Here is a 24,460-nt window from a genome sequence, read left to right on the forward strand (position 1 = left end):
AATATGCAGCCATCTAAAATATACCCATGACTTGAGCATAACTGCACCCTAAGCATACAAGCCCATGTGTCAGATTCCTTCATTAATTTAATAAACACATCAAGGCAAAAAAGTGAGAAATTCCTTAATCATGATAATTAATGCACATAGTTCCGGCTGAGAGTTCGGGTGGGGAGATGGGGGAGAATAAAATTTTGTTGCCATTGAGCAATTATCATGTAAATAAAACAGCAGCAAAAGCAATGGAAGGGTTTACAGGAGAGGAGGGTACAGCGCTAATCATGGCACAGGCTTTCTGAGCTGTTCCCAGAAGTGCTAAAATCTGTCCTGGTGTAATTAAAAAAAAAAAAAAAAAAAAAAAAGAGTAAAAAATAATAAAATTAAAAAAAAAAAAAAAGGAAAAAAAAAAAGGAGAAAGCAGCAATTGCTATCACCTATTTACTGTCAAATTAATTCAGCTGCTCCTGAGATGCCATCTGTATCAGGAGAGCGAGGGTGTCACTAGCTTTACGATCCATCAGGAGAAGTGAGAGCGCTGTTCTGTTTGATGGCTCTGATAATGGAAAGAAGCTAAGCAATTGCAACAGATACATCATAGATTTTCTCATAATTACCTGACCTGTTACACTGTGTCACTCTGCCGCCAAACACACTGTTTTTATGTCAGAAGCTGTATGGGCATTCTTTACTTTGATCATTCTGTATTCTGCAGATGTCAGCATTACTGTATTTTAATTGACTCTGGGGTAGCATTAAAAAGCACCTTCTATTTCAGTTGCTTAGACCTGATGAGACTGACAACCTGGCATTTATGAACATTAGGCCCTCGCAGTAACTGTGTCAGGAACTGTTATTTTCCTAAATCCCCTAGGTATGAATAGCAAAATGATGTTAGTAAACCAGTTGAAAAAAAACAGTGTCTGGGCAAAGAGCACCTCTGACATTCTCTAGCCATAGAGATGGCAGTCCTTTTCATTAAATTAGACTCTGGAGTCAAAAGTGCATGTTGGATCCCAACGTGCAGTTAGGAATTGACCAGTATGTTGGAAGAGGGCTAGAGCTGGTGAGCACTGGAGCCGTGGGTTAAAGTCTTGGTAACCTTAAAATAAGAATTTCTTGACAACTTCCATATTCCCAGCATGCCCCATTTGCCAGGATCATATTTTCCTCCTACTGTAGGAAGAGACAGCTAGTTTTTTTCACTGCTTATTTCTCTTGTAGCAATCAGTGTGATACTCAAAAATGACAGTTAAAATAGTAAAAATTTTATATGCTGCTGTAGTGGAATGACTTTTTGTTTTGTTTTGCTTTTAAGACATTCTTGGTTGAGCAAAAATAAACCACAATGCATGTGTATTGTCCATATTTCCCACTAGGCTATACTCAAAAATTTATTTCTGAAGAAATCCACAAACTCTACAGGTACCACCAAGGTGTTGGGTTTACTGCTTGACTTTCTGTCAATAGCTACCAATAACTGCAAGAGAAGTTGAAGTTTAACTCAGAGCCACAGAGTTCAGCCCTTGCCTCCTTCACTGGTGCTGCTTTAACAAGAGTTGAACAATGCATTGTGAAACAGCTTTTGCTTCACCAATAACACACAAGGACAAGCATGCCTTTCCCCCACCATGCCATGGGCAGGGATGTTCCCCTTATTCCCCTTATTCTTCCACAGGTTCCAAGAAACCTGGTTGGAAATTATATTTACTGTTAAAGTCCTTTCACTCAGATCCCAACAGACCCGGGTGGTTGTTCCTCTTCAAGTCCCAGAAGTACCACTGTATTATCCCCTTCTTGATAAATTAAACTATGCCAGAATACTTTTAAGCTGGGGCGAACACATCTGCCTGCAGACATTAAATAGTTATTGTGTTGTGCACGTGTTGATAGATGGCTTGTGTGCAACGCTAGGTGGTATAATGAGGTATCTAACTAGCACATTTATTTTGAGTGTTTGTTAAAAACAGGCCTTCTAAGGCTTCCCATCATGTCAGTGTCACAACATAAGAGTCTGTAAAGCTTATGAGAGATTCAAGTTCAAATAATGTATGTACTTCAGCAGGACTGCTACCCTCTAGAGACCTTCAGAAGAACCTTGCTGCCCTTCCTTCAGGTGTACTCACTGGGGTGAGCACGTGGTAAAATGCATCTGCAAGCTAGAAGTCTAAAGTAATCATTTAGACCTCTAAGACTGCACTGTAACTTTCCTGTAGCTCTTATGCATATCAAGACCATGCTGGATTCTGATTTATGGATTAAAAAATACTTGCTTTATGGATGGTTTTTGAGATGGAATCTATAAACTACTGCTATGTCAGCGAACACACCCAACTGTGCAACAAGGGACTTGCAAGCCTTAGGCAAGTAACACCTTCTAAGTTTCACAAATAATCAACATTTTATTTGGATTATATATCTGTAATTGTATCTTTGATCCATTGTTGTCAATGAACTGAGATCAGTTTTTGGGACCTAGAGATCAGAGTAAGCAAATAACAAAGGACAAGCTCTCTGTTCAGTGTTGCAGTAACAAAGAGTGTTCCCATCCCACTCTCTAAAGGTAGGGAGGCTGCTTAACACTTCTGGTGAGCCTGTAAGTGGGATGATCTACCCAATTCTGGAGTCCACAGGTTGGGAATAATAGGAATTTGCAACATTCTCACCTAAGAGCCACAGAAATATTTAAGGACTTTCCTAAAAAGTTCACTGTATGAAGCAAAGAGAAAGACGAGTCATTTTAAAAAAATAAGTCTGAAAGTTTGATTACAAAGTAAAAGAACCTTAAATATAGCAGCTCCTATCAGACTCAACAGTCTTACAGGTCTTAAAACAAATACAGCACATTTTTAAATTCTTTTAAGAGTGTGATTAACCATTGGACAACCCAAACAAATGCTGACTAGTGCATCTTTTTCTTCCTAAATTTCCTTCTCTTCTGCCCACCGCCAACCCCCATCCTACACAACATATGAAAAAATCCTGGTGGAATAGTGTATTAGGTTCTCCTTTAGGTTCTCAGAAACCTAACTGACTGTCCTGTAACTCCTGCAAACAAAAAAGTTCCTTGCCTATAGTGATGAGACTCATTCAAACCCTTGAGTTTAAAATCAAAAGGGAATATTTCAGGGAAGGCATTTCAGTTCACAGTCAGCTACAATATTTCACATAAAATGTATAACAATGTCTGGACTAGGTCAGACCATCCAGTTATATTTACTGTCTCTGGCAGTGAACAATATTGGCTATCTGGGGAAGATAATGAAACTCAACCTCTATGTAATGATGCTTCCTCCCCAGTACAGATTTCCAAAAAACAGCTGACTGAACTTCCTAAAGAAAACCTGGTATTTTTGGACTGTAAAACCTTGCATAAATATCTTTTTTTCTGCAGCTACTTGGAACTCATGTATGCTTTCACAGTATTTTCCACATTACCTGTGGCAACAAACTACACATTAAGAAAACTACCCATTTATTTCTTTTGAACTGCTCAGCAGCATATTGATGTACTGGTGGAAACAGTGAACAACTGCTCCAAATTTACTTTCCTTTCAGAATTTTTCCATCATCCCTTCACTTGTTTATTTTCCAGATCTATTGTTTGAGTACATAATATCTAGTCACTTTCCTTGCCAACAAAGGATATCCCTGTGGTTTTCCATGTGCTTTATCTGGTACAAGGAGACCTTTCAATGAAGGTGAGGCTTCCCCACACATCCTAGGTGGAACGCCTGTGAGTTCTGGCAGAGCTCATCCTGTGGAGCTCCTATACAGAATAAAAAGATAAAGTAGAAGCAGTGCTGCAATCCTGCTGATGACTTCCTACTATTAGTTGCCTCACATTACTAGAGAGTATCATTAGAAGAAATTAAGACTATATGATCAAATGAGGCTCTGTCAATTGTTTAATTTCCATCACAGTGTCTTTGTATATACAAAGCCAATGTCTTTTATATACATTATTTTCAGAACTTTTCATAGCTATTTAGATGAATACTTATACTATTTTTGGATATTATAGTCTTAATAACTTGATCCACAGTTTTTGGTGCGGGTTTTTCTTGTTTGGCTGTTTTTTTGGTTTTTTTTTCCACCAAAAAAATTGTAATGTACCTTTCTCAGTTCCTTCCCATAACATCTGAAATGCAATACTGGCAAGATGTGAACAACCCCAATACGTAGAAAAGCATATGCTGTATTATTAGAATATCTCTGCCCATAAATTAAGAGAAGATTTTGCCACCTAGTATTGCTAACTCCAAGATCTCAAAGCAAGCATGCAAAGTTAATTGAGAACAATTCTAATAGAAAGATGGATCCCAAGGTATTTGAAGCCCTGAGGTAACCAGCTGGCCTGAAAATCTAGTGGGAGGGGAAAAGTAATTAGATGTTCCAAGCAAATTGCCCCAGACTTATTGATATTGATTTAAAATCCAGATAATCCTCTATGATTTCCAAAGGAAATCAGCACTGCCTTATTTAACAAAAATACGATAAAGCTGCACTAGTCACTGATTGCATCTATTGCACACACCCATCCACTGTAATACTTTCCTTTGGCAAAATGATCCAGAAAGCTTCCCAGAGGCAATGGGAGTTTCTCTGTCTTTTCAGTAGAAGGCAAGCAGGTCTGTAGGAAATGTCACATTAGAGTTATGCAACTTTCAGCAAAACAGAGCCAAAAAACCTTCTTGTTTTTGTCTGCCACTGATTAATATGCCACATCATTATTGAAATCTTTCAACAAATCCATGTTGTATCCCTGCTTACAGATCTTCTGAACCAACTTTCCACAGTACAGGGCAAAACTTCAAAGGCAAATAAATCTCACCAAAGCCTTAATATTTTTATTTTGAAAGAGGTAATAGATCCTGAGGGAAAAAATTCCTGTCTGTTTAATGTCCTTCTGGTGATGACAGCCTTGAGGCATTTGTTTGACTATTCCCTGAGTTTTGAAGCACTTTGAAACAATAACAGCTGCTCAAAGAAGTGGATAGGTGTGTTACAAATCTCATGAACAGGTTGATCCTGGGGTTCTCCCTGTCTCTGCCAAAGGCCAGCACCAGGGTCTGCAGGGGCCTCATCCAGAACTGCTGTTAGTAATGATGATAATCATATATTCTTGTTCAAAGGATGTACACCTAGTAACTTTTTGAGATAATCATTATTATGTTATAATATTAACAACCAACCAAAAACACACCATGTGACAATCTAGACCTGTATTAGATCTAGAGCGAGCAGTCATTGAGTTCCAGGGGAAAACTCTTGCCCAGGATTCAGCAGAGACTGGAACTTGAAGGTTAGTCTTCAAGAGGAAAAATTCCTCACCTGACTTCTTTACAGGTGAGGTCATAGAAAAATGACTGGGAAATCCAGGCACTATTTCAGTGGCAATGTTACAGAGAAAACTGCCAATTACTGAGTCATCGACCTATTTTAGACTTAAGGTATTACTGTAGAATTAGAAGACAATAAATACTAGAAGTGATGAGGGAAGACAAGAAGTTTTGAGCCAACAAGTCACTTTCTTTCAGGGAATCTGGAAAACATATTGCTTGGTCTGGCAAAGAGCAGGCAATTAGCACTGCTCGTATCTCAGTAAAAATAGGGACTTAGCAATCTTATTTACCCACTGCACTGGTAAAGCCAAAAGGATTGCTTGGATGGATGGATAGCTGGATGAGATGGATGGATGGATGGATGGATGGATGTGGGTTAGACAAATAAATCAACCAAACTGAAAGCTAGCCAGTATGAATGGAAAACTAAGATTTGGCTACAGTGTCTGTGTCAATGAAGACAGGTGATCCGTGAGCCTCAGACATTTCTATGGGAGCCCAGTGTGCTGCTGAGTGTTCACTGGGCTCTGTTCAGGGTCTGGTGTTTCCCTAAAGTGCTTTCCCTGCTGTGGCCCACAAACACTTGCAACCAGCTCAGCTCCACATCTGGGGCACAGCCTTGGATGCAGAGGGGTGTCAGTCTGGCCAAGAGAGAAAGGGAAATGTTTCAAAGGAAATTATTGTCCAGGAAGTATGTCAAAGTTCAGGATCTAATGATGGGTTACTAAAGTGCTGTTAGTCATGTTAGCATCCCTTGCCAAAGTGACATGGATCACACACTTTTGCATCGATGCACAAGAACAAAGCAGAGTGAGATCGTGACTCCAATGACCACTTCTGCTACCCTGAAAATATATATACTTTTTTTTTTTCCCCCAAGACTTTTACAAGTGTCCTGCTTCCAAAAAGCAGGATAGGTAGCAGGGTAACAGGCATCTTCCAAGGATAAAACTAGTAGGTCTGCTAAATTACCCCACTGGGTAAAAGAGGCAGCCCCTGAGGGGCCTTGCAGAGGAGTGCTGGGGAGGAGAGATGTGATCAGGCACTGGCAGCCAGGGAGTGAGGGGGCACAGAGAGTCGGGGAGCATGGGGGAAGGATGCTCCTGCATCCCCACTTCCATCTCTCTGAAGACTCTGAGGGTCCTCTCACCTGTGGTGCTTTTCAGAGGTGTGCAGTACATGTATTTGGATGCACAAGTTTTTCTGAAACCAAGAGAAGGCTATGGAACTTTAAAATAAAGGAATGTACGGACATAACTTGTACATCCCTAGTAATTATAGCTACTGAGCATCTGAAAATTTATTTCATTAAGCAATCAAGTAAGCCATTACTTGACAGGATTTTTCTTCTGCTAAAATAATGTGGTTTTTACTGAAACAATAAAAATAAATGCATGCATGCAAATTGTTTTGATAAGAATAGTAGACCAAATAACTGGAAGAAAACAAGGAGGGAAATATACAGGGTTGAAGTATATATTCTTACAAGAGATAAAAGATTCTTATTGAGGATAAAAAATAAAAGAGCATGTGTACACGAGAACGAAGATGTGTAATAACTTGTAAAACTGACCACAGAACCATGAATCAAGGAAGAAGTGATGCAGTTGGTAGTGTTCATCTTAGAAAAATAGCGAGAGCAATACAGAAATCATCTCTGCTTTTTAATTAAGAAAAGATAGTATATATATATAAAAATAGAGAGCTTTGTTACTAGAAATACATCTGAAGATGGTGAGAAAGTCATGAAACAATACAGCATTTGGGAATGGCCGCTCATCTGAAGGACTATATTAATGAAAAAAAAAATTCTCCCTTTTCTCTGTTTTATTTACTGTGTTTCACAGTCATGCTGATAGCCTGTGTGAGAACACCTCTGTGTATATTTGATATTTGTGTATATTTGATAGAAATTTTACTTGATGAAAGATTGTGAAATTAAATTTTGGACCAAAATCCTGGCTCTGCTGAAGCCAGTGACAAGAATATCCTAGCTTCTGGCTAATCTGTTTACTGCCTCATCCAGACATATACTACATGTCCTAATCCTTTGCCAAGCTGCTTTAAAAGGGACTTCATTCTGACTGAACAAGTAAGAAAAAATTATCTTGAATGTAATATTAAGATTTGAAATCTGTCATTTTTTTGCTTACTTATCATCTTTAAGTGCCTGCATACATTTATTCCTTTTCCAAAGGTATAAAACACATCAATAAGATTGCTTCCTGTGATCTGGTAGATTACACCATCTACTAAAATATGTAAATATATTAAAGAGACCTTCTTGAAAATAGAGTAATCTAGTTTTATCATATATGAGTATAAGTAAAGAAAAGTAATGTACATGATTAAAGCAGTAAGAGTTCATTCTGCAGCCGAGTGAGGCACTGATGCAATTTCACTGTGAAATCTGGAACACTTGGTATATGTAACTGAGATTTATGAATGACAGGCACGACCAAAGTCTGTCATGTATTCCTCTTCTATTATAGCCACGGAATGGCTATGTGATGGAGCATCAAAGCCCTTCAAATGTATGCTTTTCTTGGCTGTTCTCAGGTTAGACTCTGTGGATTCAACTCTGATGATAAGCCCTTCAAACTGCACAGGCATTTTGATCACAGAAAAGCAAAATGCTGTCTATGAATCTAAACTGCAGTGAACTAGATCCTCCCTAATGTTAGTGAACTAGGTAAGTGTTTCAAAGGCTGTCTAACTCTACTTCAACATCAATTGCCAAACTCCATCTAAGAAGTTTTTACACAGGAACAGAGAGCAAATATTTTAAACTCCCCCTTTTTTTTTCTTCCTTTTTTTTTTTTTTCTTCACACAAAGGCATGCCAGAATGCCCATTTTTTAGTAATAAGGAATGAGTACTTCGAACTGAAGCTCTCCTTTCAATGAAGGCCACAGGCTAAAAACCTAACAGACAATAGTATCAGGAGCCTCCTGGGATCTTGGACTGCTGCATTATTCCATCACCACTATGCAAGCCTCAGACATAACAAGAGTTAAAAAGGCTGTGTCAGGAATATCATCTCTGACATTTCTCTTTGTAACTAATTTTGTACAGTTATGTTACTCACCTCCACATAAGCAGTTCATTTATACCTTGGAAAAGAAGGGAAGGAAAAACAAATATCATGTGTAATGTTAATGTAGGAGGCAGCAATTTTTTTATCAACAATTCTGACATGGTATATGGGCAGAGATGTGTTTTAATGTTGTATAGGAAACTTGCATAAGTAAATCTTTAAAAACTAGGTATGCTACTGTACAGGTATAGATCTGTTTTTCTAGCTTCAGCTTTCTCTCAGGGCCATTTCATATTTAAATGTTTGACAACACATTAGATTGTATTAAGACAAACACAGAATCATTTGCTTCCTCCTCTGCAGGGCTTTCTTGAATGTGCATGTGTGTACACACATATCAGAACATACACACAATGCATACAACTGCATAACATTTTTATAATTTTTAACAAAAAAGGTTATTAAGATTTTATGCCACAGCATCCTTAAGCTGGCAATTTTAATGTAAATTGAACAAGACAAAAAAGTCTATATATATTTTGACCACTTAAGTATCTGACTGTGTAGATTGACACATTTAGGACAATCGATCCAGGACCTAAATTAATTTAATTTGTTCTTTACACTTGGTCCCTGAATGATTACTGGAAAATCACATTTGTTTTCCAGTATTTGTCAAATGCCTGCTTAAACACTGCTTCAACAGAAAGGTGCTGAACAGAAGTTGCCTGGTGAGCCCCTGGTACAGGAGGCACCCTTTCACACCTCTGACCCTGTGCACTCAGCTGGCATCACACAGATGCTTGGAAACACAGCAAATGTCCAAGCCCAGCTTCCATATGCTATAAAAAAATACCCAGGAATAACGGGGAGCTCAGTCAAGTCTGGTGATATTGCTGCTGTGCCCTTCGGATGCCAGAGACAATGTGCCAAAGGCAGTAAGATAGGTGTCCATGTGCCCTTTGTTTTCACACTGTCATAGCTAAGCTGTGTGGCCTTATTTAATAGACTTGACAGCATAACCTACATGGCACAGCTTTTTCCACCAATTCTAAGCATTGATTGTACTTTATTTATTCGGCACTTGAGCTATCAAAGGGAAAAAGTGCCCGTGGCAAGCTAGGTTGCAGTAACAATCTGTGCATTTTAAACTGTCTGCATCTACTTAGTTACTGTAACTACTCCCAACTGTGTGATTAAATACAAATGATGTTTCCATATATTAACTGCAAGCTTCTTTCCAATATGTGCTGAACATGATATTTAAACATAGGATTCTCGAATGGAATAACATTTATAGGAGTAATTTCCCAAATGTGTATGATTATCACTTGCAAGGATATATACACCAGTTAAAATCCACAGTATGATGAGAAATCATTTCCAATCTGCTGAGAATGGAAACAGGGAATTAAAATTCTGCTTCCCCACAAAGAAATCTCTCATATAAATCATCTACCTGTTTGTCACTCAGACATTAACGTGGTGTTCAAATCTTTACATTCTGCATGCTATTTCTATGCAAACATTACCTGGTTTACTATATCAATACTGACTGTGGAAATTACATTATTTTAAATAGAAGATTTAACATTTTAAATTACTTCCAGTTCCTGTTCTGCTTTTTAAAAAATTAATCAAACTTTAATAAATGAACTACTCTCCCTTAATGGATGGTTGCGTTAACGCATCATGAACAGAAAGGCTCAAACCAAGGGGGTAAATAAAAAATGAGATAAAATTAAGAATGGCTGATCACTCCAAATCAAGCAGGTATCTCCCTCTTCTAAGAGCACTGGCTTCACAAGCAAGAGAAATTTGATAGCCCTGTTTAATCAGAACCTTCATAACTCATTTGACAAAGCATATGCAAATGGTTAGCAAAACCAAGCAACAGAAAGCTAACATTCAGAAAATGAAGAAGAAAAAGGAAGGGACAATGTGAAGTGCAGGACTTTTTCTGGTCTGAGCACTAAAACCAATTTCCACATGAGCTGCCTTAAACTGCTCACTTCAAACTCCAGGGCATATAATGATTTTGTAGGTGGTTTATGCATTTTTTTTTTTTTTAATCACAGGATAATCAGGATGTGAGACATGAAATGATGTAAGAATGAGAGAGACAAAGATACTGCCAGGGTGTGGAAAGACTTGTTTCCAGTGGTGGGAACTGACACCTTTTCATGTGACTTTGGAAATAGCCTAATTTGAGGTGATGTGTACTTCCCACTCACATTCAAACACACGGACTCACACAGGAGCAGGTGCAGGAGAGGCTCTGAGGATGATGAATAAAGAAGGTCTCAGATCAACACCATCAGTGGTCTGAAAGAGGACCTGTCTCTAGTCTTCAGCCTACTCTGATCACTAGGCACCATCGAAAGCTGTCATTGAGATCTCCCCCCTCATTGTGGTTTAGGAATACTGCCACTGCCTGTTGCCCACCCATGGGTGGTGGTGAACTGAGGATGTCTTCTGTATTTGTTCTTTTGGAAAGAGGGGACTGCTGGTCTTCTGGTCAGATTTAGGTACCTCTTAAAGTTCTACAGGATGACAGTACTTCCCATGAATCCTATTTGGGAAAGTGTTTGAAATAACATGAAACAAATAAAGAAGGAGCATGGCTTTTGTGTCAGGATTGGTGCACTAACTGGGAAGATACACTGGATATGTATCTGTAGGAAACTGTGCAGTGAGGCTGACATGCTGGAGGGAAGGGATGCCATCCAGAGGGACCTTGACAGGCTTGAGAAGTTGGCTTTGTGCAAACTGGATGAAGTACAACTATACCAAGTGCCAGATTCTGTGCCTGGGGTGGAGCAGTCCCAAGCATCCAAGTTCAGTGGAAATTTGATTGAAAATATATCTGAGGAGAAGAACCTGGGGATATTGGTTGATGAGAAGCTCAACATGAGCCAGCAATGTGCCCTTGCAACCCAGTAGGACAACTGTATTCTGGGCTGCATCAAAAGAGGAGTGGCCAGCAGTTCGAGGGAGGTGATTCTCCCCCTCTGCTCTGCTCTCATGAGATCCCAGCTGGAGTACTGTGTCCAGTTCTGGAACTCACAGCACAAGAAGGACATGGAGCTGTCGGAGCAAGCCCAGAGGAGAGTCATGAAGATGATCTAAGGTCTGGAGCACCTCTCCTATGAAGATGTAGTGATAGAGCAAGGGGTAATGACCTAAAACTAGAGGAGGGTAGATTTAGGTTAGACATTAGGAGGAAATTCTTTGGTGTGAGGGTGGTGAAACACTGGCATGGGTTACCCAGAGAGGTTGTGAAGGCCTCATCCCTCCATCCCTGGAAGTGTTCAAGTCTGGGTTGTATGGGGCCTTGAGCAACCTTGTCTAGTGGGAGGTGTCCCTGCCCATGGCAGAGACTTTGGATATAAATGATTTTAATATCCCCTTCAATGCAAACCATTCTATGATTCTATAATCTATTCCAATAATCATATTCCAGCATTAAAAAAAGAAAAAAGTTACCTCCTATATACCACTGAAATAAGGAAAAAATGCCAGTCAAAAATTCTTTCCTGTGTATGGTGCAGAGGACTGAAGGTAGTACTGATTTCTGCTTCCAGGCTTCATTTATAAAGCAGAACTGTAGAGAATTGCAGCTTTCCTGTCTTCTGGCAGACACTATTGATCTCGACATCTGCTGTTACTTCTTGTAGACAAGAGTGAACAAGGGTGTATCGATGGATCACATGCAATGCAACCACCTGCATATGACTCATCAGCTGGAAGGATTGTTTTGGTCAAAGCAAATAATGTAGTGCTCCTAAAGGAACAGCCAACAACTTTCTAAGGAAGAGGGGTTACAAGTATTATCCCACTTTTGCAGAAGATGAAGCAGGAGATGACTTACAGAGCTCTTCTTTTTCAGATAATGTGTCTCTAAGAAGAGGCCGAACTCAAAAGTAAATTGTAAAATTAAAAGTAAATTATGAAAAAGCAAATGTAAATGGTCAGCAAAAAATAGCATATACATATGTTGGAATAACCTTTAAGAGATGTGAGCATAGACTCAGGTTTTTATGTTTCAAAGTAATTTTGTTACAAAAGATAAAAGGAGATTTTTTAAATCTTAAAAATAGTCTTCTGGCAAGCCTGAAACAAAATAGACTAACAAAGAGATTAAAACATGATATAACTGGTATCTAGTACATTTTTATATGTTAAATAGAAGTAGACTGAGTTTTACATTATGTTATATTCTTTTGTTTGAGGTGTGCGTAGTTCTGAGATGTAGACCAGGTTGAACATGTCAAAATCTGCAATTTCAGCTTATTTTTGTTCATTTTTTTTTTCCTTTTTTCCTTTTGCTTTCCTGGCTGGACAACAACTGTTACACCTAACATTTCACATTGAAAAAATACAAGCTGCTCCTGTAATGGTCACAAGATTTAGAGAAAAGAATTGAAACTGACAGATTTGTGTAAGATAAGAGTTTTTTAGTTAAATGTTTTGTGTTTCTTTATTTTTGTACTTACAATATAATATATATTTTGTTTGAATTCTAAAAATATAGCCTTTTTTGATTCAGTGCTTAATGAAAACAAAGTATTATACCATGAAAGGTGACCTATTGAAAGCAAAGTGCTAATAAGTAGCAGATTGTTGAACATGACCTAAACCCTTTTTTTATTGAAAAATGAGATCTACAAAGGTACTTTGTAGCATGTTTCATAAGGACTTAATTTTGCCCAGCACTAACAGGGCCATTAAATCTACTTAGAATCTGGATTACAAGAAAACAAGAAAACTTTTACCTTTTTCTGAAAATAAAAATGCATTCCTCCTCTACTCCCTTAAGATGTTTTCTAAAGAAACAAAAGAAACTTACAAAAATCTCCTCTCCGGGGGAAGAGTCAGAAAGAAAAAGCCAGGGCCAAAGGGGCAGAGGATGAGCTCTGGAACAGCCTTTTTTTTTTGAACCAGTAATTACAGATGAATGTGCAACTCACAAGAGGCCTCATGAGCGAGCACTGTCGTAATGCAGCCAAGTGGGTGTCTATGGAGCTGCCACATAATCTTATGCCCACCAGTTTCTGTCTAATTGGAAAAGGAATTGCATTTCACAGATGCTTTCATGTAATAAGTGGAAACAATGGCCAAGCAGAATACATGCTGTGACTGTTGCTGACCAGGGGTTTTGCTGTTGCACCATTGCTACCCTGCAAGGACATCCCTACATCCCATGACTTACCTCTTAATATTACCCATTGATGCTGGTTCCTTATTTGAGCCATAAATTGTTCAAGGCCACTGGCATTGTTGCCACTGTTACACATCTTTCTGTAGAGCACATAGTGCTGGGTTGCCAAGGATCAGAGATGTCACAAAGAAAGAAATGTCTGTTGCACTAGAAATGTAGCTAAAGCTGGAATCTTCATCTGACTCAGCTTTACAGCTATCCCTGTTCAGGGAACACCCACCTGCTTAGACAACACCCTGCTCGGGATCCTCCAGCATCTCCTAACAAGTCAAAATTTGGTATTATCCCCATGATTTTCAATGTGTCCAGATCAATCATACTTACCTGCAAGGAGGAAAATTAAGTCAGGATCTGAGGGTATCTTCCAGAGTGTTTACATCTTTTCTTCTTCCTCTGACGACCAACTGACTGACCACATGAGCTAAGTGAGGAGAAGGATAATGTTTTTTTCTTGGATGAAGGGCAGTGTTTCACTTCTCTCAGCAGTCCTCTCTCTGTCCCTGAGCACATCACACAGGGCACAGGCAGCTCGGAAGGGGTGGGTGCAGCACCCAGCATTGCCAAGGCCACTCTTTACCCTGTGGAATTTGTGCCATTCATAGGTAGTGCTGATGCACTACCGTGTAACACCCGGGGAGGATTGTTGACAAAAACCAAATTACTAAACAAGAGCAGATAGCACAGCTGTCCTCTTCCTCCTATACTCATAACCTCATGAATGTAGTTCCCTTAATATTTAGTGACTGTGCATCCTGGGAAGTCTGGACACTGGGGATCTGCTTCTGTAGTGTCATGGATCCTTGTCTCCCTCACTTGGGCCTCAGTGTAGTGAGGAGCTTTTCTGCTTTGGCTGATTAGATGTGATCTGAGAGCCTTTGCTGTCACACCACAGGGTGGAGACAAGCAGTGGTAGGACGAGTGTCTCCTGATAACCTGAGGCACCAGCTAGGCCCAAAGCAAAGCTACGTTATCATTAGAGGTTGGCTGGAGCAGATACAAGCTGCTTCAGGCACATGCAACTTCAGGAATTTTTGTTTCCTCTGGAATTTTGTGGACAGGAACTTGGACAGTAAGATGCCTAAGGGTGTTTTGAACACTGCCTGGGCTTAAAAGTAAGACTTAAAATTTGAATTCTCCTCACTGTTCTTTCAAGGGAGTCTTTATTTATATTTTGGCACATTAATTCAGCTATAACAGTAGCATAAAAATCCTTTTGTTTGTTTTTAAGGCTACATGAAGTACATGCTTAGATTGGAAGGGGAGCTGCAGGAAGATCAGCAGTGGGTACTTCTTTTACATAATACAAGAGAATCCTGATGTCTCTCCCGTTCTCCACTCTTAATGCTGCCATTAGCATAATGTGGGCTTCTTATTCATGTTCTTTTCAGATGCCCCAGCATGCAGGAGAGAAGGTTGAAACTGCCTGATACAATTTTCTCAGACCTGTTTCTGTTTATTGGGGGCATCAGCTGGCTATTCTGAACCCCTGGTGCCAATGGCTCTCCTCTCTCCTTTCCTGACTTATTTCAATCTTCCTCGTGCTGGGATTCATTCCCTACCTGTAGCTTATGAGCCTAAAATGGGGTGTTCTGTGAGGTCTGTCACATAAGTGGGCTCATTTGGAGGGACTTAAGGAGGAAAATAATTGAGGAGAAAGTTTATGGAAATGGCTAAAAAATTACATTATGAGGACTTTACGCTGTTGGTCCTTTATAAAAACAAAACAAAACAAAACAACAACAAAAAAATCAGTTTACTTTAGCTTTTTTTCCCCCCTACAGTTTCTTATTTCTTGTCCTAAAAAGACCTCAGATCCTCCTTCTAGCTGATCTCCTTCAGCTTCTGCTTTGCTAGACCTTTCATATCAAAGTTTCTGGGATGCATTTTGGGATGGTTAAAACCTGGTTGTTTCCTTGGAGGGACAAAAGGGGCCAAAGCTTATGCCTTGTTTTCATCAGCTGACAGAATCATACAGTCATGCCTTTCGTGGAAGAAGTGAGAGAGGTGATAAGAATGGAGATGGCATCAGGGACGACTCAGGGATGTCCCAGGAATGCCTTGTGAACTCTTGCCTTCATGCAGACTGCCACAGGGATGCAGATGCTTAACCTCTCTTCAGCCTGAGACTGGTACCTGATCCTCAGCACAGCTCAGACACCAAGGTCTGCCAGTGCAAAGCCATCCCCACGGTGGTACATGTTGAGCCATTTGCATGGTGGTTCACTGACTCCAGGAAAGATGCACAGCAGAGCAGAGGAATCGGCTCTCTTGACTGTCCAGGCCCTGCTCTAACCTCTAGAGCATACTTGATAAATGTTTGAATCTTTAATAAAATCTTCTGGGTGTCTGCTTCCTGAAACAGTAACTGTTTTAAAGTATTCATGGGTTATTTGTTTATGACTCTTAAACAAATCTATTAAACACTCTGCATTATTTTTGGTTAAATTTTGTTTCTTTCCGCTTTTGCTTTAATAATTAATATTGGTTTGGATACATAAATATGTCCTAAGAGTATTTGTCATTGCCTAATGTTTACAGTGGGGATTATTTTTTTAAATATATAAAATTGTACCATTTTTCTTCCATGTAGTAAATTTTTCTGTTACATGCACATTTCAGGAACAGTCACAGAAAATGCATCTGGCAATGACATGGATTTAGGGGAATTTCAATTAATGCTGCTTGGAGAATGTAATCTTTTAATTTCTCGCTCATCATGTGGTCACAGAGAACAAGGACACCCCTCTTATTAAATACTACAGAATTCTTGTAAGTGGTGGGTAAAAAAATTCTGGCATGTCCTATCAATTTTCAACAGTTACTGAATTAGGACTTTATGTTTAACATCCTGGGAATAGACAGGGTGGTGCAAAGTAGAGCAAAAGAGTACAGAGGAACATAAGCATCTCTGAGATAAGGAGTTCAATGCATGCAACTCAGATGAAACTGAATTTAATGAACTATCTGCTTATTTAAAGAGTGGATGGAAATACAGAACTGCCTAAATTCTGCAGATAGAAATAGGAAATAATTTTGGCATAGAGCTGGAGGATAAACTGACGAAGTATTCCTGGTAGGCACCTGCTAGGTGATATGGTCACAGATGCAGAATCTTGCATCCTCCTTTCCCTGGAAAATGAAGGAGCACCCACTTCTTTTTCTCTGCTTCCTGAAAGTTATTCTTGACTCCCTTGTGCTTGAATCACTCCCAGCTACAAGAATCTGATGAGAAATGGTAAGTGCAACAGGTCAAACCAGACAGTTGGAAGAGCAAGTAGAGATTGTTACGAACACTCAGGATGGTTTAAACTCTATGGACAAGCCAATGGACAGCACAAAAATCCAACAGAAAATCTTCCATCTTCTGACTTTGGTCCATCAGGCACATAAGCAATCATTTATGGACCAAGAGCATTATTTTCAAGGCCAGACTCACCAGGTTGGAGTGATATATAATGTCTATAAGTGCCAGTGGCTTTAATGTCATGTTGCTTCCAGTAGGAAAGGAGACAGCAGCAGGGACAGTTTTGGTCTGGAACAGTGGAAGAAAGAGGTAAAAAGAAAAGGGGGGTTGGATCCTAAGAGGCCAGAAGGTGCAGGAACTGTCTCATTTGCATTTGTATGATGGTGACAGTGTTGGGGATGAGTAGAAGTCTGCTGGGATGCCTGGGACTAGATACCTTTGGAGCAATCTACATTCACAGATAAGAACATTCACTTCACCTGATGTCAGGGTCATCTTACATTTTCCCCTGTGGCAGAGGGCTGAGGAAGAAGTAGGTGGTGACAGTAAAGACTCAGCTATTAGATACTCAGGTAACTTCTTGTGATCTCGTGATAGCTGTCCTCTTGGGTACCAAAAGAGAAGACTTCACAAGATGTCACCCAAAACTAATATTACCTATGACGCTATATTAACCTATAACACTACTCAGCGCTGGTGAGGCCACACTGTGTACAGTTCTGAGCCCCTCAGTTTAGGAAGGATATCGAGGTCCTGGAGCAAGTCCAAAGGAGGGCAACCAGGCTGGTGAAGGGACTCGAGCACAGACCCTGTGAGGAGAGGCTGAGAGAGCTGGGGCTGTTCAGCCTAAAGAAGAGGCGGCTCAGGGGAGACCTCATCGCTGTCTACAACTACCTGAAAGGAGGTTGTAACCGGGTGGACATTGGTCTCTTTTGCCAAACGACTTTCAACAAGACAAGAGGGCATGGTCTTAAGTTGTGCCAGGGGAAGTTTAGGTTAGATATTAGAAAAAATTTCTTTATGGAAAGGGTGATCAGGCATTGGAATGAGCTGCCCAGTGAAGTAGTGGATTCTCCATCCCTGGAGATATGGTCTAGCAACCGCAACGGTGGTTCAAGGGTTGGACTTGATGATCTCTGAGGTCCCTTCCAACCCAGCCAATTCTATGATTCTATGATTCTATGAACTCTCCTAAACTAGAAACAGAAGAAAGCTCATAGAGTATGGAAGAACACAAGGAATGCCATATATAAGCTGGATATGGATAATATACAATGCATCTCGGAAAAGACCAAGAGGAAAATAAAATCAGAACTGCAATAAAAAATGATGGCAAATTAGACAACTATTTCTTTTGCCTGAGCAACATTAAGCAACAGAATAAAAATAATGGAATCATAGAATCGTAGAATCAAAGACTGGTCTGGATTGGAAGAGAACTTAAAGATCATCCAGTTCCAACCCCCCTACATGGGCGGGGACACCTTCCACCAGATCAGGTTACTCCAAGCCCCTCTGACCTGGCCTTCAACACTTCCAGGGATGGGACAGCAGTGACCTCCCTGGGTAACCTGTGCCCGTGTCTCTTCACCCTCACAGTGAAAAAGATTTTTGGCCTTTTTTTTTTTTTTGTAAGTACTTTCAAACTCAGTACTAAAAAATGATCTGGGTGGTAAATTTTCTGAAGGCAATAGATGTCTGACTTCTGGAACAACTAGCCTCAGAAACCACTAGAAAAGAGGCTATTTTGGATATAATCTGGAGTGATGCAGACTTCTTTAGTGAAAGCCTCTCTGATAGTGACTACAGTACCGAATTTCAAGAAAAGGAAATGTGTAAAAGTGAGGTAACTAGTCAAATATGAAAAAATAAACAAGAAAAAACTTATAAAAGCATCTGTCCAAAATGAAAGAAGCCTAGGAGCAGCTTGGAGGCTTAGTGCTAGAAAACAGGTAAAAAGTGTGTCATGATTCAGAAAGAAAACAAAACAGTCCAGAAAATTCCTTCAGGCCTTAAGTGGAAAGTATTCATGGACAAACATTTTAAAAATAAGGCAAGTGTGGCCCCCCAGAAACAGAGAATAGGAAAATCCATTTACTCAGCAAACTGGAGGTAAATAAAAAGAGAAAGACTGAAAGGAATGTGAAGAGTATGACAAGGAGTTCCCCTAAGTCCCCCATGGAAGGAAGCAGGCAAGAGGATTTGTGGGACCATGTGGCAACCAAAATGTAGAGGGGGCACATTCCAAGGTAACTCCTGTATACTCAGTGGCTCTGGAGGGGTCCAGAAGTGACAGACTCTGCCTCCAGTTCTGCCTACTGAGCACCTGTGCCAGTCCTGTGTTCAAAACTCAATGCACAGTAAAATCTGTAAGTCTGTTTAAGGTAGAGAACAGCCTCACAAAACAGTGAGTTGGAAAAAAAGGAGCAGATGAACTCCAGTATGAATAAATGCAAGGTAATGGATTTAGGGAACAGTAATCTAAACATATTTGTATGACACTGAAACCTGATCTGTAAATTCCATTTGTAACTGAGATGCAGCTATCAGAAAGGACCTTGGAGTCATCACTGGCTTGTTTTCAACATCATTGTTCTCAACATGCAGTGGCCGATGGAAAGGGGAAAAATTTTGGGTATCATCAGGACAAAGCTGAGAGCAAGACAGACTTTTTGCCCCTGGGTTAAGATGGGATGCACCATTCCTCAAGTGCTGTGTGTGTAGTCCCGACTCTATGTATCAGGAAGGACTTAGTCAAGTTCAAGGTGATATGAGAGAGATGAAAAGGATCTAGGGGATGAAGTAATCAACATCTCAAAGGAGACTACAAAATTTTGAAACCTTTCTGTTTGCACAGGAAGAATAAGTGTGACAGAATCAGGAGGGTACTAGGTAAGCTGAATGCAGAGCTGGGATTGACCAAGTCCTTGATCTTAATGAAGAAAGAGCCAGACTGTTTTAAAATCAATTGTCCCTTTACCAAACACATAGTGGACTCTTGTCCTATGTTTCTATGTCAGGGATGAAGGAAGCAGTACCAGTAGGCTGAGAAAGGAGAAGACAAAGTCATGGTCAGCAGGTCTATAAACAGATACCAGAAGGACTAGACAGGAAAACATCTTGTAACATCCAGCAACTGCAGAAATTGGTAGAATGAGAGGAAAATGGTCTCTGTGCAGACAGACGGGCACATTGGATGGAACACTGGTTTTATTCTGTTGGGCATATCTTCTCTTGCATTCTTGTATAATATCAGGGATGGAGAGAGGAAAATGTGTAATTCCAGAGCATGCCAAGCATTTCCTGTCTGTCTTCATCACGGTACTTTGTCTCAAATCCCATTTGTGCTGAGATTGCTGAAAAAAAAGATGACTGTATATCTGTTGATTGTAACTATCCCTGCTATAGCACAACTCATGCCAACAATAAATTACACTATAAATACATCCATCTTGTAGCTGGAAATTGCTTGTATTTTTTCTGTCAGTTGACAGAAAGGTGGTACCATTGGAATGGAAACAAGCAAGCAAAAACATTATGCTGGCAGAAATATGCTTAATGGCCAAAAATACCTGGAGGGTGAGCTCAGGCCCTTGGATCTGAGGTCAGATTGTGAAGGAATTTTGCAGCTTCAGAGCTGTCTCTGTGTAGAAAGCAGACCTTTTCCCTGCTATTTTTATAACTATTCCTAGTTATCTGCTGTTCCAGTCCTCATCCCTTTGCTGGCATTTGCTAGGTTCTATGATAATTTGCTCAGCTTTCTTCTATTTTCTCCTTGACCACATCTAACCTTTTTTCTTTTTGTGATCCTCTTTACTTCTGTATTGTGTATTCAGAGGCAACCTGACAGATTGAGGCAGTTCAGACTTTTATGTCTCCTCAGATGAAGTGTGAGAATCATTCTGGCTTGCCAGTTTCTTCTCCTTCCTTCCTTCATCCTTTCATGAGCCACAGACTTGGCTTCCCTCTTCGCTATTCTCAGCCTTCCCCAGGTCACTCTACTTTCAATCTACAGTACCATTTGCTTTACCACGGATTATGGGAGAGTATATAACCTAATATAAATGCGTATCATCAAGAAGCAGTGACACTAGAGGGCTGGCCATTAGGAGCAGCTTTGCTCTTCAGCAGCAAACTGTTCCCAAAAGAACAGTTGTGCAGCAGCCTAGGAATGTGAGGCAGCATGGGTGTTTGGCACGGAGGATCTGGCTTGCCTGGGTTGGTTTCAGAGAGTGCCGTCACACAGTTCAAGTGGGGTGATGGCCTCGTGGTGTAAAGTCATATTGGCCTTTCATGTCAGGGCAGCTGGCTTGTGTCCTTCCTTCCCCAGTGTCTGTCTGCGTCTGTGTCAATAAGTTACTTGATCCATGCTCTTGCACCAGTCTCTTGAGCTTAACTGCCTGAGAAAATTTGGAAGCATGAAAGCAGTCGACCTTTGTGGGCTGTTTAAATTCTCCTTCTATCAGGAAATCTCAGTGTTTGCACAGTAAAAATCAGGGGAGAGAGAATGAAAGGAAAGCTTGAAAGAGCTACAAATTACATTAACACAAAAGTCACAAGCAAAAAATTACTATGATGTATTAAAAGTACTTTCCCCTACAAGCATTTCTATTTCCTCCTCAGCTTTCAAACCCATAAAACACATGAGGACTGAAGGGAAAATGGTTTGTACAAAACTCACTGAACTCTCATTTACTACCAGCACCGAAAACTACAGACACTACGGCAGAAATGCTGCCCCAAAACTATTGCTGCTCCTGTTGCACCAAAACACATACAGCTTAGACATTGTCCATAAATTTGCTTTACATTTTCCCCAGCAGCTCTTGAGGCTTCTTTTTCTAAAGACACTTAACCATCAACTCCTTGGTAGCAGCCACTCATTGTCCTGGTAGAGCTGAGAGTGTCCCCTTGCTCTTGCTGGGGTCTCTACCCCATGCCAATTTTAAGGTGAGCTTCTGGTCTCCCTGCTGCCTTTCTTTAGGGTAGAACAGGTAGAATAGACAGCATTTTTAGAGTGATATACTTATTTTAATACTGTTATAAACAGATTTTATGGCAGCAGAATCATTTCCAGCCAAACCTTTGGCAAAACATAAAGAATCCACACTGAGCTTATGAATCTATGATGTCTCAGACATAAAAAGAGAGGCTAGATTTTCTTTTTTTTTTTTTTTTTTTTTTTGGTCTCAGATTAAGTGACTTTCTGAGGTCTCATACACATGCTATGCTGTTTTCCAGTGTAATCCTAAAGTATTTCTTAGCTTTAATCCATTCACTGTGCCTTTAAACTGCTTGTTTTGGCATTTCTAATAATACCTCTTCTGGCTCAACGGACTTTTTATTTCTATCTTTCCACACTATTTTTTTTCCAGAGTAAAGCATATTCAGGAAATTATATGCTGTCTTGAAAATGGTTTTACATGTTGACTATTAGAACAATTACGAAGTTGAGGAATTACATTTTGAAAATTTTCTCTAAGGTGCTGCTGGTTTGGGGCTGGAGAAGATAGTGATGAGGAGAAGTGGACACAAAAATAGGAAAAGAAAAGGTTTTGGTGCTATGAAATGATTCAGAAATCTTGCTGCTTAGCTGGTCCAGTTGGCTTGCAGCTCAGAGAAATACTGATCCATCTTCCAAGAAAATGAACTCTTCTTTGAAAAGTAGGATTCCATTTTATTGTTTTATACATGCCTTCTTTGCTATTTTGAGTAGACAGCTGTGGCTTTGCTATTTTTACTACTATGCTTGAGAAGCCATTCTTCCTTACTGCCAAGGCCTGCCAGTCAGACTATGTCAGGTAGGAGGACAGAGTTTTTTACTATTGATGCCCTTCTCACACTGCCTGGTGCTCTAAATACTTTTACTTGCGTCTTTTTTCCAGTTAGATGTGGATTTCCACCCCAGTTTCCAAAAGGAACATTTTTGCATATCTTTTCATATAATTATGGCCTGCTTCCTTCTTCAACATGGATGAATGTGAACACGTTTAAGCCAGCATATTCCAAACTCTTCCAAATACAGATGTGAGACTGTGGGGAGTGAAATTTGCAAAAAAGAAACACACCGTGACTAACACAAAGGAACCTGTTTTGGTTTAGGTTTGAATTATAATAAACTCTTCCATTTTTTTTCCTCTCTTTGGGTATTTTTTTATATATTCTATTTGAATGCAGCACAAAGAAATCACTAAGTTTCCCCTTTTCTCACAGAGTAAAAGCTTTGTGACAACAGCCTCTCTAAGATTTACACTCCATGAAGTATCGGCCCAAAACTCAGATCTACAAACTGGCTCAGCTGCTGATGTTGAACCTCTTTCAGTATAGACCATGAATCTGAGCACTACTTGTCCCCATACTTAAAGTATATGAATGATGTGTAAAAGTAAATCCAACGCGTTGATTGATAAAATTCTGTCTCAGTGTTCTAAAGCCAAGTTTATTTTAAAAGGGAAATTCAGTTAGTAATTAATATTGATGCTGTTTGATCTCAGAAAATCCTCCGAGTCTAGGGCAATTCAAAGTGCACAGCATATAAAGTTAGGGATGCATGCTGAATCTCTAAAAATAAAATGGAGGATTGCAAAGACACGAAGAATTTTCAAGAAATCTGGAAGAATTCAAATGTTTATATATGTTCTTTTGAAAAAGAATTTATAGGAAATAGTGAGATGTGGGTTCCGGGGGCAACAGGGAAGCTATAAGGTGGGAAGAACAGGAATACAGAAAAAATGTGAGTACCATCTACAAGAAATATTTTTTTATTTGAAAGGCAGCAAGGAAAAGAACTCAGTGGGCAAACTTTGCCAAAAATTAGAGCATTTCTCTGGCTGATAGAGCACCAAAGCAATATAAAATGGAATAAAAGCTGATGAATCACTGTCATTTCTATTGGTAAAAAAGCAATACAAGATCCTTCAATGTCAACATTAGATATGAAATGTGTTCCTTGCTGTATGAAATTGCATTTTATTGAAACAGCCAAGGTGAATTTTAACTCTTGACTACTCAGTGTTCACTTCTATGCTATATGGCATGGAGCATAACCTTTTTTGCAACAAAAGGGTTCCCAAAAGAACATAGACCCATTATAGGCAGAGATGTGGGATGTCACATGCTGAATAGGGGTCACATCTGCCTGTCACCAGGGACCAGTGAACAGCTTTCCATATAAGAAGAATCAAGGAGCAAAATGAGGAGAAAGGGCCAGGAGAGTCTCTGGGAGATTAATGGGGGTTGATGGTGATGAACCCTGGTGCAAAGTACAAACAAAATGTTGGTCTATGCCTTGGCATCCAGGAGGGCAGGGAATAGAGACCACAAGAAAAATAAGGGGCAAAATCACAGGATGGGTAACCATTATTTACCTTTTATGCATACTGGAAGTTTGTTAAAGGAAGTCTTGAGAAGACCCTAAAAGAATAGGCTCCAAGGAAGAGGTGTTTGTGAAAAATAAGCTTAGGGTTATGCCTGGTAGGGGCTGTGAGTTAACATGTTGGTGAGTGAAAGATCTATGTGGCAGCAGACAAGTAGTTATACATTGTTTTATTGTGAACTTGAGATGTTGTATAGCACTAGAATAGAGGAGGCAATAAAACTAACCAGCTGGAAGGCTAG

Source organism: Calypte anna, chromosome 1 (assembly GCF_003957555.1).
Source record: "Calypte anna isolate BGI_N300 chromosome 1, bCalAnn1_v1.p, whole genome shotgun sequence".
Classification (NCBI taxonomy): domain Eukaryota; kingdom Metazoa; phylum Chordata; class Aves; order Apodiformes; family Trochilidae; genus Calypte; species Calypte anna.